The sequence below is a fragment of the Pelodiscus sinensis genome, chromosome 3 (assembly GCF_052426305.1).
Source record: "Pelodiscus sinensis isolate ZL-2025 chromosome 3, ASM5242630v1, whole genome shotgun sequence".
Classification (NCBI taxonomy): Eukaryota; Metazoa; Chordata; order Testudines; family Trionychidae; genus Pelodiscus; species Pelodiscus sinensis.
The window spans coordinates 156,682,323-156,694,572 of record NC_143054.1 but is presented as its reverse complement, the minus strand read 5'-3'; the positions used below and the strand labels follow the sequence as shown (position 1 = coordinate 156,694,572).

General features: G+C 48.6%; 1 long non-coding RNA gene across 1 annotated transcript in view; it reads left to right on the top strand.

The window, feature by feature from the left end:
* The window catches only part of LOC112544557 (uncharacterized), a 119,458-nt gene extending 107,594 nt beyond the window's left edge, over window positions 1-11,864 (top strand). The window contains exons 2-3 of the long non-coding RNA XR_012902379.2: window positions 10,356-10,561; window positions 11,356-11,864. This is a non-coding gene — a long non-coding RNA (uncharacterized LOC112544557). The remainder of the gene's footprint in view (window positions 1-10,355; window positions 10,562-11,355) is intronic.
* The last annotated feature ends 386 nt before the right edge of the window (window positions 11,865-12,250 follow it).

The window sequence follows — 12,250 nt, the reverse complement described above, 5'->3', positions numbered from 1 at the left end:
TAAAGATAACGCTAATTCGAACTAGTTTTTAGTTCTAGACGCGTTAGTTCGAATTAGCTTAGTTCGAATTAACTAATTCGAACTAAGTTAGTTCGAATTAACTAATTCGAACTAAGTTAGTTCGAATTAGCGCTGTAGTGTAGACATACCCTTTATTGAACAAAACTGGGGGAGACTGGGAAAAGGAGGTGGGAGAGGGGAAGAGAAAGGCTGGAAAAGGGGAGGGCAACTAACATGATCAGGGGTTGGGAACAGGTCCCAGATGAAGAGAGGCTACAGAGACTGGGACTGTTCAGCTTAGAAAAGAGGAGATGGAGCGGGGACAGGATAGAGGTCTCTAAAAGCAGGGGTTGGGTGGAGAGGGTGCATACAGAAAAGTTCTTCATGAGTTCCCATAAAGAAGGACTAGAGGACACCAAGGGAAATGAATGGGTAGCAAGCTTCAAACTAGTAAGAGAAAGTTGTTCTTCACAAAGCAAAGAGTCAACCTGTGGAACTCCTTGCTGCAGGAGGCTGTGAAGGCTAGAACTAGAACAGAGTTTAAAGGGAAGTGAGATTAAGTCATGGAGGTTGGGTCCATGGAGTAGTCTTAGCCAGGGGGTAGGAGTGGTGTCCCTGCCAAAATTTGTGGAAGGCTGGAGAGGGATGGCACGAGACAAATGGCTTGGTCACTGTCTTCGGTCCATCCCCTCCAGGGTCCCTAGGGTTGGCCGCTGTCAGCAGACAGGCTACTGGGCTAGATGGACCTTTGGTCTGACCCAGGACGGCCATTGTAAGCTCAGGGTCGGGGGTCTCAGTGGACCCCCTTGATTTTCATGCACACCTGCTCCTGGGTGGCCAGGCTGGCAGCTCTCCTGCCCTAGATGGCCACTTTCCTGTGCCTAGTGCGGAGATCGTGGACGAGGTCCACGATGTCTGCACTAGCCCAGGTGGGTGCCCGCCTCTTGCGGTCCCGGGCAAGGTCCCGGGAGCCGCCAGCCTGGTCCCGGGAAGAGGGGGTGGGCTGGGGGACATCGGGTGGGTGGCTCTGTGCCGTGCCAGGTGCAGGGTCTGCTGGCTGGGTGCTGGCAGGCTTGCACCTGGCACGGGCACCGTAGCCAGCTCGTGCCCCTTTAAGGGGTCCGGGGCTGGGAGGGGGGCATAGAGTTTCCCTGGTGTTGGCCAGAGTGGCCACCAGGGAAACTTGGGGAGGACTAGCCTCCCACTAGTTCGAATTAAGGGGCTACACACCCCTTAATTCGAACTAGTAAGTTTGAACTAGGATTAATCCTCGTAAAATGAGGTTTTCGTAGTTCGAACTAAGCGCTCCGCTAGTTCGATTTAAATTCGAACTAGTGGAGCGCTAGTGTAGCGGTTATGAATGTTAGTTCAAACTAACGTCCGTTAGTTCGAACTAACATTGTAGTGTAGACATACCCCTGGAAATGCTTTCCTGCCAATATAGCTTCTGCCTCTGATGGAGGTGGCGTAATTACGCTAGTGGGAGAACGCTCTTCCATCAGCACAGAGTGGTTTCCCCAGATGTGCTATAGCAGTGGTCCCCAACACGGTGCCCGCGGGTGCCATGGCATTCGTGTGCGCCCGCCAAGTGCTCAGGGCTGGCCTGGTCATGGGCACGTGGTGCATGCACAGTGCCGGAGCCGGCCCCGGGTGCATGGTGCACGGTGAGCGCCGGCCCCGGGAGCGCCGCGAATTGGCCGCCCGCGCTCTGGGCGTGCGGCGCTTGGGGGGGGGGGGCGCCAGCCCCGGGCGCGCGGCCCTTGGAGGTGGCCCCGGCCCCGGGCGCGTGGCTTTGGGGGGCCCCACCCACTGGCGCCTGGCAGGTGAACGGCCACGCCCTCTCGCGCCCGGCAACCTCCAAAGGTTGGGGACCACTGCGCTATAGTGTCGTAGCTGCATTGTTATGGGTGTGTCCTCTGTGCATCTTGTTGCAGTTTTGAATAAAATGGCTGCTGTCTCCATGCAAATAGGGTAGGATTTCTCTCTGACCCAAGTACGTGCAACTCTCATGTGAGCTAGTTTGGCAAATGTGAAGGAGATTTTTGGCCAGGAGGGTAATTCCTTATTCCTCAGAACTCCAGTCTAAGGGTGTGTCTACGCCGCACCATTATTCTGAAATAACTGTGTGCATTTACACAGTTGTTCCATTATTTCAAAATAATTTTGAAACATTATATTTTTGAAATAGCTATTTTGAAAAAAGGCGTGTGTAGACACTCTACTGCTGCTATTTTGAAATAGCAGGGCCATTCTAGGTTATTCCTCCCCAGTGCCTCCTGGGGCTCTAAATCAAGGTAGCATGTCTACATTAGGGAAGCCTGCCTCAGACTAATTTTGAGGCTTCTTTGCAGTGTAGACGTGCTATTTTAAAATACCTATTCCAGAATAGCTTATTTTGAAATAAGCGTGTAGTGTAGATGCACCCTAAGTGGTTTTGGCTGGGATTTTGCAGCCACTTGTTAGAAAAAATACAGTTTTATTTCTTTGGGCACCACAAACTCTTAAATGAAACAAATCAATCCCCAAAGATTTTTTTTTCTGTGCTTACATGCAGAGATTTTTCTCTTGATGAATGTTATTGAACCCATTGATCTAATGGTTCACTAGCAGCACATAAAGAAAGAGCTGCCAATAATATAAAGCGTTGTTGGTATTTACTGTGTTTCATATTGAAAACCATAATTCCAGGGAACATGATGCTATTCAAGGTACTACTCGGTGCTTAATTATGAAATCAAGTGATGCTCACAGTAAGACTGCCAGAATCTGGTCCTTTACTCTTCTCTTTGAGACAAATCCCAGAGCATCTGGAGCCACTGAATTGTCTTGTCAGGAGCTCAGTGCCAATTGGGAGTTGCTCTTTTATTCTCTTAAATATGACAGAAAATCTAAGCTCAAGAAATGAATTTCTTTTCATTTCAAAAATTTACTGTGGCTGATTTGAAGGGTGTGATTCTGCCCACTACACACCCACTTCTCTTTCCTGTAGCTGCTGGGTAACACCACGTGCAGCAGCTGAGGCCATCAGAAGAGGAAACACTCATATGCGATTTGAATTCGGTGGAGAGGAGAATAGAGGCAAAATGTAGCTGCATTGAAATGTGGTGACAGTACCAGGGGTAATATTTCTCCTTAAGAAAAAAAAGTGATGAGGAGGACTTCCTTTTCATAGCTCATCAGCTCGACGGAATGAGTACCTGATTCCCAGTTAAATCAAGGCTGTTAACACATTTGTTAAGACAATTGTGAACACTCCCCACACTTTTGATCCAGGCCAATGATCTCTAATAGCAGTGTCCTCTAGCCCCAGACTGAGGTATGATTCAGCAGGGCCTCTAAGATAGCCATCAATTGAAGCATCAACACCACCTCCTACATTACCTATCCAGGTGCTGACTAAGGACAGGCCTACCCTAGAAATGCTGCATCAGTGGACCAGCACTGATGCAGCTGCACTGTTCTAGCACTTTGATGGAGATGTTGTAAGGTGATGGGAGAGAGCACTCCCATCTGCTTGGTTACTCCATCTCTGTGGGTATGTCTACATTTTTCTTATTTCGAAATAACTTTCCTAGCATCTACACAGCCAAACCGCTATTTTGAAATAAATTCAAAATAGCAGAGTGCTTATTTCGAATTTGGTAAACCTCATTCTATGAGGAATAACGCCAAATTCGAAATAGCTAATTCGAAATAAGCGCTGTGTAGATGCTTATTTTGAAACAGGGGGTCTCCAGCCCTTCCCAGTGTGCCCTGGTGGCCAGTCTGGGCCAAACCAGGAAAACTCCTCTCCCTCAGCCCCAGAGCCCTTAAAGGGGTAGACTCTGGCCACAGTGCCTGTGCCAGCTGCAAGCACAGAGCCAGCAGTTGCTGCCCCGACCCAGTGGCCCCACCATGAGCCAGGCAGCCAGTGCCAGCCAGCCCTCCACTGCTCCCTGGGCCCAGTCCCCTAGCTCCCAGGAGCCTGCCAGGGGTCAGAGAAGGTGGGCACCTTCCTGGTCCAGTGTGGAGATCATGGACCTGATTGAGGTTTGGGGTGATGTATCCAATGTCCATGATCTCTGCACTAGACGGAGAAACACGGCCACCAAAGGCCACATGCGCACCCAGGAGCAGGTTCTCATGAAACTGAAGGAGCTGCGGCAGGACTATGCCAGGTCCACACGGGGCAGCTCCCAACCAGGGGCAGATACCTGCCCCTATTTTGACATCCTGGACTGCATCCTGGGGGGGTGGGATGGTTTGTGCCCCTCTGGGGGTCATCGATCCTGGAGCAGAGGGCCCTGACCAGGGCATGCAGGAAGAGCGCCAGGAGCTGCAGGAGCCCAGAGGGAGTGTGCCACGCAGCCAGGATACCCAATCCATACCAGCAGACCCGTCACCAGTGTCATCCGGGGAGGCAAAAATGTGAGTTTTTGATATGCTCCTGACCCTGGGGTGTGACACAGCAGGACATCCTCCCTCCACAAGGCCATTCTATACAGAGGCAGAAGACATCTCCCCTTACCTCACCCACACTATACACAGCACAGAGGCCTGGGTGCGGTCTTGGGGCAGCTCCCACTCCTGGGGATAGCCGGACATTCTGACCATGGCCTGTGTACAAGCACATCGGCTCTGATGGTGTAGGGAACGGTCATCCCACCTTGCACAGGGGGGTTGGGCTTCACCCACTGTGTCCCCAGGGATAATTGACCACTACTCTTGTTTCTCCACAGCTGCAGAAGCTGCTCATGCAGGGCGCACCCAGGACATGCTCCTGCACCCGAGGGCTCCACAGGACCACCCGTGCAGTGGAGGAGTACTGACAGCAGCACCTGAGGGCACTGCGAACACTGCACCGCACCCTCCAGAACTGGATGCAAGAAGACCTGGTGCTCCGGTCGGAGCAGCTTGCCGAGGGCCATGCCCTCTGCCAACGCCTGCAGACCCTGGTGCAGAGCATACTGCCTCATTCCGCTCCAGCCCCTGCTCCCCAGCTACCGCTCCTCCTCACACTCCTTTTCCCCCTCCCACTTCTCCCTCCACGACCTCCACACCCTCCCTCTCCTCCACACTCTCCAACCCCTCCCCATCTCCCTGGGGACACCGAGGTGCCCGCATCCGCAGTGCTGGGAGATATTTGGCCCGGTGAGATCCCCACCCCTGAACCCTGAGCTTCACTTCCCCCTTCCAGCTCTCTCCTCCCAGGTTTCTCCCTCCCCTCTCCCATCCGCTCTCCTTCCTTCTTCCATCTCCTTTCCCCAGTCTCACCAGAGTTTCATTCCCCCCCCCCCCGTTTTGTTAAATAAAGACAGTTCGTGTTTATGAAAAAACCGTGTATTTTATTGTACATCAGGAAGGGAGGCTGGGGGGTGGGGTGGTAAGTGGAAGGACATGAGGGAGGAATGAGGCACAAGCCCCCAGTGGGGCAGACCAAGGAGGCTCTTAGTGCTCCTCTCCCGCAGGGCCTCCTGGATGCTGACAGCCCTCTGATGGACCTTCCGGATGGCAGCCTGCAGCAAGTGCAGCCAGGCTTGCAGCAACGTGTCCAAGAGAAGCACCAGAGTGCCCAGGGGCAGCTCTGGCTCCATGTTGCAGAGTGCTGTGGTCTCCTGAGTGAGGGCAACCAGAGCACGCAGAGACAAAAATGTTTTGCTGTCCCTCAGCGAGGTAGACAAGCAAGCAGGGAAACCTGAGAACCAGCTGTCTGGGGGAAGGGAGGAGGGGGCCCTTTAAGCACAGACCTCAGTTAGCCTCAGGCAGCAGCCCCACACAGTAAGTCCTGACCTGGTGCCCTGCTGGAACTGGTTCTGGCCAGCCTTAAATGTGATTCACAGTCCACTCAGTGTGGACGCACTGTTTCGAAATAGAAAAACGCTATTTCGAGATGCATTTTGTGTGTAGATGAGTTATTTCGAAATAACTTATTTCAAATTAACTGTTTTGAAGTAAGATATTTCGAAATAATGCTGTAGTGTAGACATACCCTGTGGGAGGCGATAGCTATGTCATAGTTGGCAGGGTGTTTAAGGTCAGTATAACTGTAGCCCGGGGTGTGGAGTCATACTCCCTTTCCCCAGGTGACATAATTATCCTGAATTAAGTGTGTAGTGTGGACTTGGCCTCTCTCCTTGTTTAATTTGAGAGTTTAGAAGGGTACCATCCCAGTATGGAGGGTCTGCAATGCAGAACACCCACTGGAAGACATTTGTAAACATATTGACTCTTCTTTGCTTAGGTCTCAGGAAACACATTCAGACAGGAGGCCGGGGAGCAGTGGTAGAGTGTAATGTAGTTGAGCACTCTGCAATATGCAATCGTGATGTTTTAGTGGCTTCTGCTCTGGGGATCAAATAGTGGCTAAATGGATTTTCAGAATGGGGCATACAATTAATAATTCAATGATAATGAGTTGCTTGTTAAATATTGTTTTAAAACTATAAATAATACATTTGCCTGAGCAATGCATTTGCCTTCTGATCTGCTTGCATCACAAAGGCGATGTGAGAGTCAGTCCTGTGTTCATTAGGAATAATTCCCTATAGGGAAGAACAGCAGCGGTGCACAAGCGAGGGCCACAGTACAGCTGAAAAGCACGGACACAATTAATTCTACCAATTTTGGGAAATTAATGCATCCTGCTCTGAACAAGCAAATCAGAATGCAAGCACAAACTGTCTGCAAAGGATATTGTTCCTCGGACAGTTTATGGCATGTAATGGAAGCTGTAATGGAGCTACTTACAGTATTTTACTGGGTAGCACATGCTGCCAGACATCTGCAAAGTCTCACCATAACTCATGAGCATCTGCCTACATGTATGAAAAAGACTGGATGGGCCAGATTCCCATTTGCTCTCAGGCCCCTATGCACCACTCTGGGAGTATGACTAGACTACATGCCTCTGCCAACACAGGCATGTTAAATAGGCTACCCGACATAGTCAATGAAGCGGGGATTTAAATATTCCCGACTTCATTAAAATAAAAATGGCCACCGCGCTGTGCCGGCTCAGCTGATTGTCGGCACAGCGCGGCAGTCAAGACGCGGATCGGTCGACAGGGGAAGCCTTTGTCAACTGCTCCTGTAAACCTTGTTTCATGAGGCATAAGTGTGCAGTTGACAAAGGCTTCCCCTGTCGACCGATCCGCGTGGCGTGGAGGTGAGCTGGTGCGACCCAGGGACTGTCTGCCGAGGAGACGCCGGCTGGGAGGTTGCAGCGAGCTGGGCGAGTACAGGGGAAGGAACCCCAGGGAACCAGGTAGGAAGTGGCCCAGGGCAGGAGCGGGAGCCGCCTCCTCCCGCCCAGAGAACCTCAGCGCGTTTCGGCCGGATTGCCCTGCCAAGGAAGTGACCCGCTATCTGGTCGCTCACAGGGCCCTGGGCCGGGACCCGGTAGAGTAGGGTGGGCCCAGGTCCCCCTACCTGGGGTTCGTCCCTGCTACAACCTTAATCTGTGTTCGAGACTCAGGCCAGAGGGCCTTGGCCTTGACTTAAAGGGCCAGCTTTAAACTGTGCTTCGGACTCAGGCCAGAGGGCCTGGACTTGAGAGCGTAGGTGGGAGGGACCCGCCACATCCCAATTGTCTTTTTACTAAGATGAGTAGTTCAATACCACTAACGTTTTTGTGGGCCTTCTTTGTACTGTTTCCAAAGCTAATACATTTTTGAGATTGTGTGACCAGAACTGCATGCAGTATTCAAGGTCTAGGCACACCACAGATTTATAAAGTGCCATTATGAACATTCCTTCTTCATGATTTTGGGTTTGAATATGGTCTGCAGAAAAACAATTTAGGGAATAACTATTTTTTCTGTCAGTTGCTACTTTGATCTGTTTTATTAGGTTGTCTCAGAATTGCCAGATGCCGACACCCATTGCTCATTATTCTATCATGTCTCTCAGCTTCAGGGAACTAAATCCTCACTAAACTGAGATAGGAAGTTTATAAAAATAAGACTATTGAAGTAACAGTGTCTTGACTTGACAGGATGTTGTCACATAGCCTGGTAACTCTTGGGGAATATATAGTCATGCTGTCAAACAAGGGATGCAAAAAATATTTGTAGCCAGCCATGTGCTCAGAGCTGATTGGTAGAATGGAGATGTCTCCAGGACAGCTGCTTTGGATAGATAACTGCGTGAGTTGCATTGTCTAATGCAGGGAGGCACAGTCAAAGGTGGCTTGGGAGCCTTAATCTGAATACTTCTTGATTTGGTACGCTGAGCATGTTTGAAACACTGAGGGTCAGAAACACAAATTGAACTCACACCAGTGAGAGTCTCCATAGAGACTTTGTCCTAGATAGGGGGAAACTTCAGATGGCATAAAGCGGGCACCTTATCTGTCACTGCCTCCTATGCCTGGTAGAAGGAGGGAAGGGTTGTGTTGGGACCATGGAATTGGGGTCATCGGAGAGGTCATGTCTGGAGAGGAGAGGGCATGTGGTGGATGAGGCTCCATTGCACTTTAATTGTCTGCTGGTGGAAAGATTTCAATAGATTCCACCAACACTGTAAATTAAAGCTGCCCGCCCCCCCAAAATTGTAACTTCAAGTAGGTCTCTGTCTCTGAGGATTGGTTGCTGCAACAGGCTTCCTTCCAGTCCCTCACATCCTCCTGCACCTGAGCTCAGAAGCAAGCCCTTTCATTCTAATTTGTTTTCTGCACACTTTTCACTCATGCTCAGGGGTAATTGACTATCCAGGGCACATGACTATGGAAAATCAAGCCCACTGGCTCAGATCTTGGTAGGGTCAAGACATCTTCCTGAGGAACATGTATTGGGCTTTTCTCTCCCTTGTACAAGTTTTACAGGAGTTGCTTTGATGGAGTCACCCCAGCTCATATTGGTGTAAATGAGGGTGGAATTACATCCACTGAATTGACCAGCTGACTGTGTTTGAAGGAATCTCATCTAACATTCTGGTTTGCTCAACTGCCACTGGGAGGCCAGGTGGTTCATGAGACACTTATGATGTGGTCAAATCCAGGAAAAAGTGTAAAGATCTCTGCTGAAAAAACGTTCTGGAAATAGGATTTTTCTGCACTATTGGTGGCATAGGCTTGTCCTGTGGTAATACGTCATGGGGTGCAGTGGAATAAGATTTCAATAGCACTCATTTGGGGCTGCCCTCTATCACTCACTCTAGATGAACAAAAAAGTGCCCTTCTAGCGTCAAGCTGATATCCAGAGGTACATTTTAAATGGGAGTTAAGCTCCTAATTGCTCTTTGTGCCTTTGCTAATCTCTCGCGCTCAAATGAATACAAGAATCGTAAGAATGCAGCACAGCTGTGTGCTTTGTTTCCCTGCACGCGGTTTCTTCTTTTTTAAACTGTGCTAATAAATTCCCCACGGGGAATTATACCTCCTTGTGGCTAAATGTAACCAACACTGAGAGTCCCTGTGCAGGAACACAAAGTCGATGAAGACACAGTTGTCTTTGCATTTTATGGATCTAATCGCCCTGATGTGTAAGGGATTAGTTACTGCAATTACAAGAGTGACATTTCCATTCCTCAGCTCCTCCTTTTATTATTATTTAACATCTTCATTTTCCTCTACTTACTTCTTAAAATGCTTGAGCCTCAAAAGGTTCACTACTGCTCAGGGAATATGGCCTGACTGTCAGAGATGCTGAGCACTCCGTGGGTGATTCTGGTGCTTAGCACCTTTGGAATTATGCTGTGAATATTCTGCGGTTATATTGTACCTGTCACCTGAAAATTTCATAATGCTCTAATGATCTTACATGAAGACACTCAGCAATTCAGTGGCAGAGCTTAGACAGCAACAGGATCCAGAAATAGAGCCCTGGAGTGAAATCTGGATCCTGTTGCTGTCTAGAGGAGTTTTGCTATTGATTTTCATGGGACCAGGATTTCACCTCAGGGGTCATTACTTCCAGTCCCATTCCTCTTGTCTAGTTACTGGCGAACGTTTTCCCTGAAAGGAACGTGCAGCGCAGTTGCCCACAGACCATGCCACACACTGTTTCAAACACTGATTGTTACATCAGTGGTCAGTCTGTATTGCAGCAGGGAATGTGCCTCCTAGCCCAGGTAGACTGACATAAGCTCACTTCGCTTGAGCTCGTGTGTTAAACACAGCAGAGTGGATACTGTTGCACAGCAGAGCCTTCCGAGTACAACCCCTCCAGCCTTCTGTGTTGGAGCTCAGGTGGTTCCTCTTAGTGCACTAGCATGAGCAGGGTTAGCTGCAGTGCAGACATACCTTCAGGGCCTGCCCCTGCCTCCACTGACATGAATGTCATGTCATCCCGGGAGATGTAGAGCACTCTCTGCTCCTTTTACTTTTGAATTTTGCCTTTGGCTTGTATATTCCTCTGACTTTCATGTCTGTCCTAAAGGTGCAACACAAATCAACTCTGCTGTGATCAGCTCCACAGAGAGACCAAACCTCACCTACAGTTCTCTGCCACTTGTGCCAAGCAGATATTATGTGTCAGCTAGTTGCTTGGCCAGGATACAATCCACCCGTGTATCAAGGTGCATGCCAATGACTTTTGTATTCTGTACCTCAAAGAGCTCCGTGGGAAGAAAAGTCCACGTGCAGGTTAGTAACACCCTTCCATATTGAAATGCTTTCCTGTGAGTACTGTAGAAGCTTCCTAGCCTCACATCGGATGGCTAAAAAACCCCAGCCAGCTCCAATTGTGGAAAGGAGTCGCTTCATTTTAACAACACAGGTGTAGATAGTGTAACTCTCAGTCCACAGCTGTGGGACAGACACAGCAAAGACAGTGGCAATTTCAGCTTCTCTCAGGCAACCAGCTGCTATGCTTGAACATGCTCCAGTACCACAGTGAGAAATAAGGTTTAAAAGTCTAAATAGATCACCAGTTTCCATGTCTAAACAACTGTGGCATTTGGTTTCCACCAGGGCTGTCACAAGTTGTGTCTGTGGTGATGGCGGTTTTTGTGCTGTAGGCACCTATCCACTAAAAATGGGCCTAAGCCAAAGCCTTGAATTCACAGAGCATTCCCAAGATTTGAGAGTGTTCCAAATCCACCCCTGAGCCGCAGGTCACCAGTGAACCTGAGCCAACCCGAATCCACAAACCCTGTAACTGCAAAACCATCTCTATTGTCTCTCAGGAACTGGACTGATACCAGTAACAACTCATTTCACAAAAGCCACTCATCAGCCATCACGCAGTGAGAGCCACATGGTGTTCTATCCTGAGGATTTCTTTCATCTTGCCTCCAAAAGATCAGCAGAATCACATGCCTTTCCCTTCAACTGGGATAAATGCCTCGCCCTGATTAGCAGCCAGCTGAGCCTTCTCAGCAGGGAAGAATCTCATTTAAATGGTTTAATTCCCTTCCTCCCATGTTTCTCTCCCATAGCTTAACAACATCATCAAGGCTGTACGTTGTCATCCTGCACGTATGTACGACAGCTTTCCCTGCACAGCTGCATGCTGCTATCTCCTCTCATCATCTGAATAAAACATCCTGGCACTCCATCAAGATAACGCCTGCATGGCTGCTCTTTTTAATCTTCTTTTTTAATGTATTTTTGTGTGCATCTCAAATATAATTTAAATGGCATAATAAAAGGCCAACATTATGAAGTTAATTTTTTTAATTCTTTCCTGAATGGGTTCCAAATGCTAATGGGAAATATTATTTATAGTGTGTTTTTATTATTCAAAATGATACTAGAGTTTAGTCAGAAATTTTCCTCTTAGACCTCATTGCACCTCTCTCCTTTCCCCCTTTCTGCTGCTGTGGAGGGATCTGTTTGTCTGATGCATGAACTGTGTTAAAGAATTATTATTGTTATTACTTTTGGATTTGGCAAAGATGTCATTATAAATGCTGAATTTGTTTTCCACAGGTCAATAGACTAATAAATGGGGTATATAAAACTGGGTGAGTGTTTACTTTTACACTTTAAATTACAATATACTTTACGTCAAAAGAAGAGGCTTATCATGAAGAAAATAAAAGATGCGTAGAGAAATCACTAATCTGCCTCACCATACAAGCAAATCCGTTGGGGTGGTTTTTTTTTTTTTTTTTTTTTTTACAGTAGTCTAGTGGGAAAAAGAGTTTCCTTGTGGTAGGATACTAGGCTTCTAGAACTTCCTCTGGCTGACTTCACTTGGTTCAAAGCCTGATCCAAGCGCTGAGCAGTCCAGATTTTTATGGCTAAGCCAGGCTCTGTGTCCAGAGAGTGTTAGTCAAATCCTCTAAGGGCTTCTTTGCCTCATTTATGTGTCTCTTGAAGACACATCTT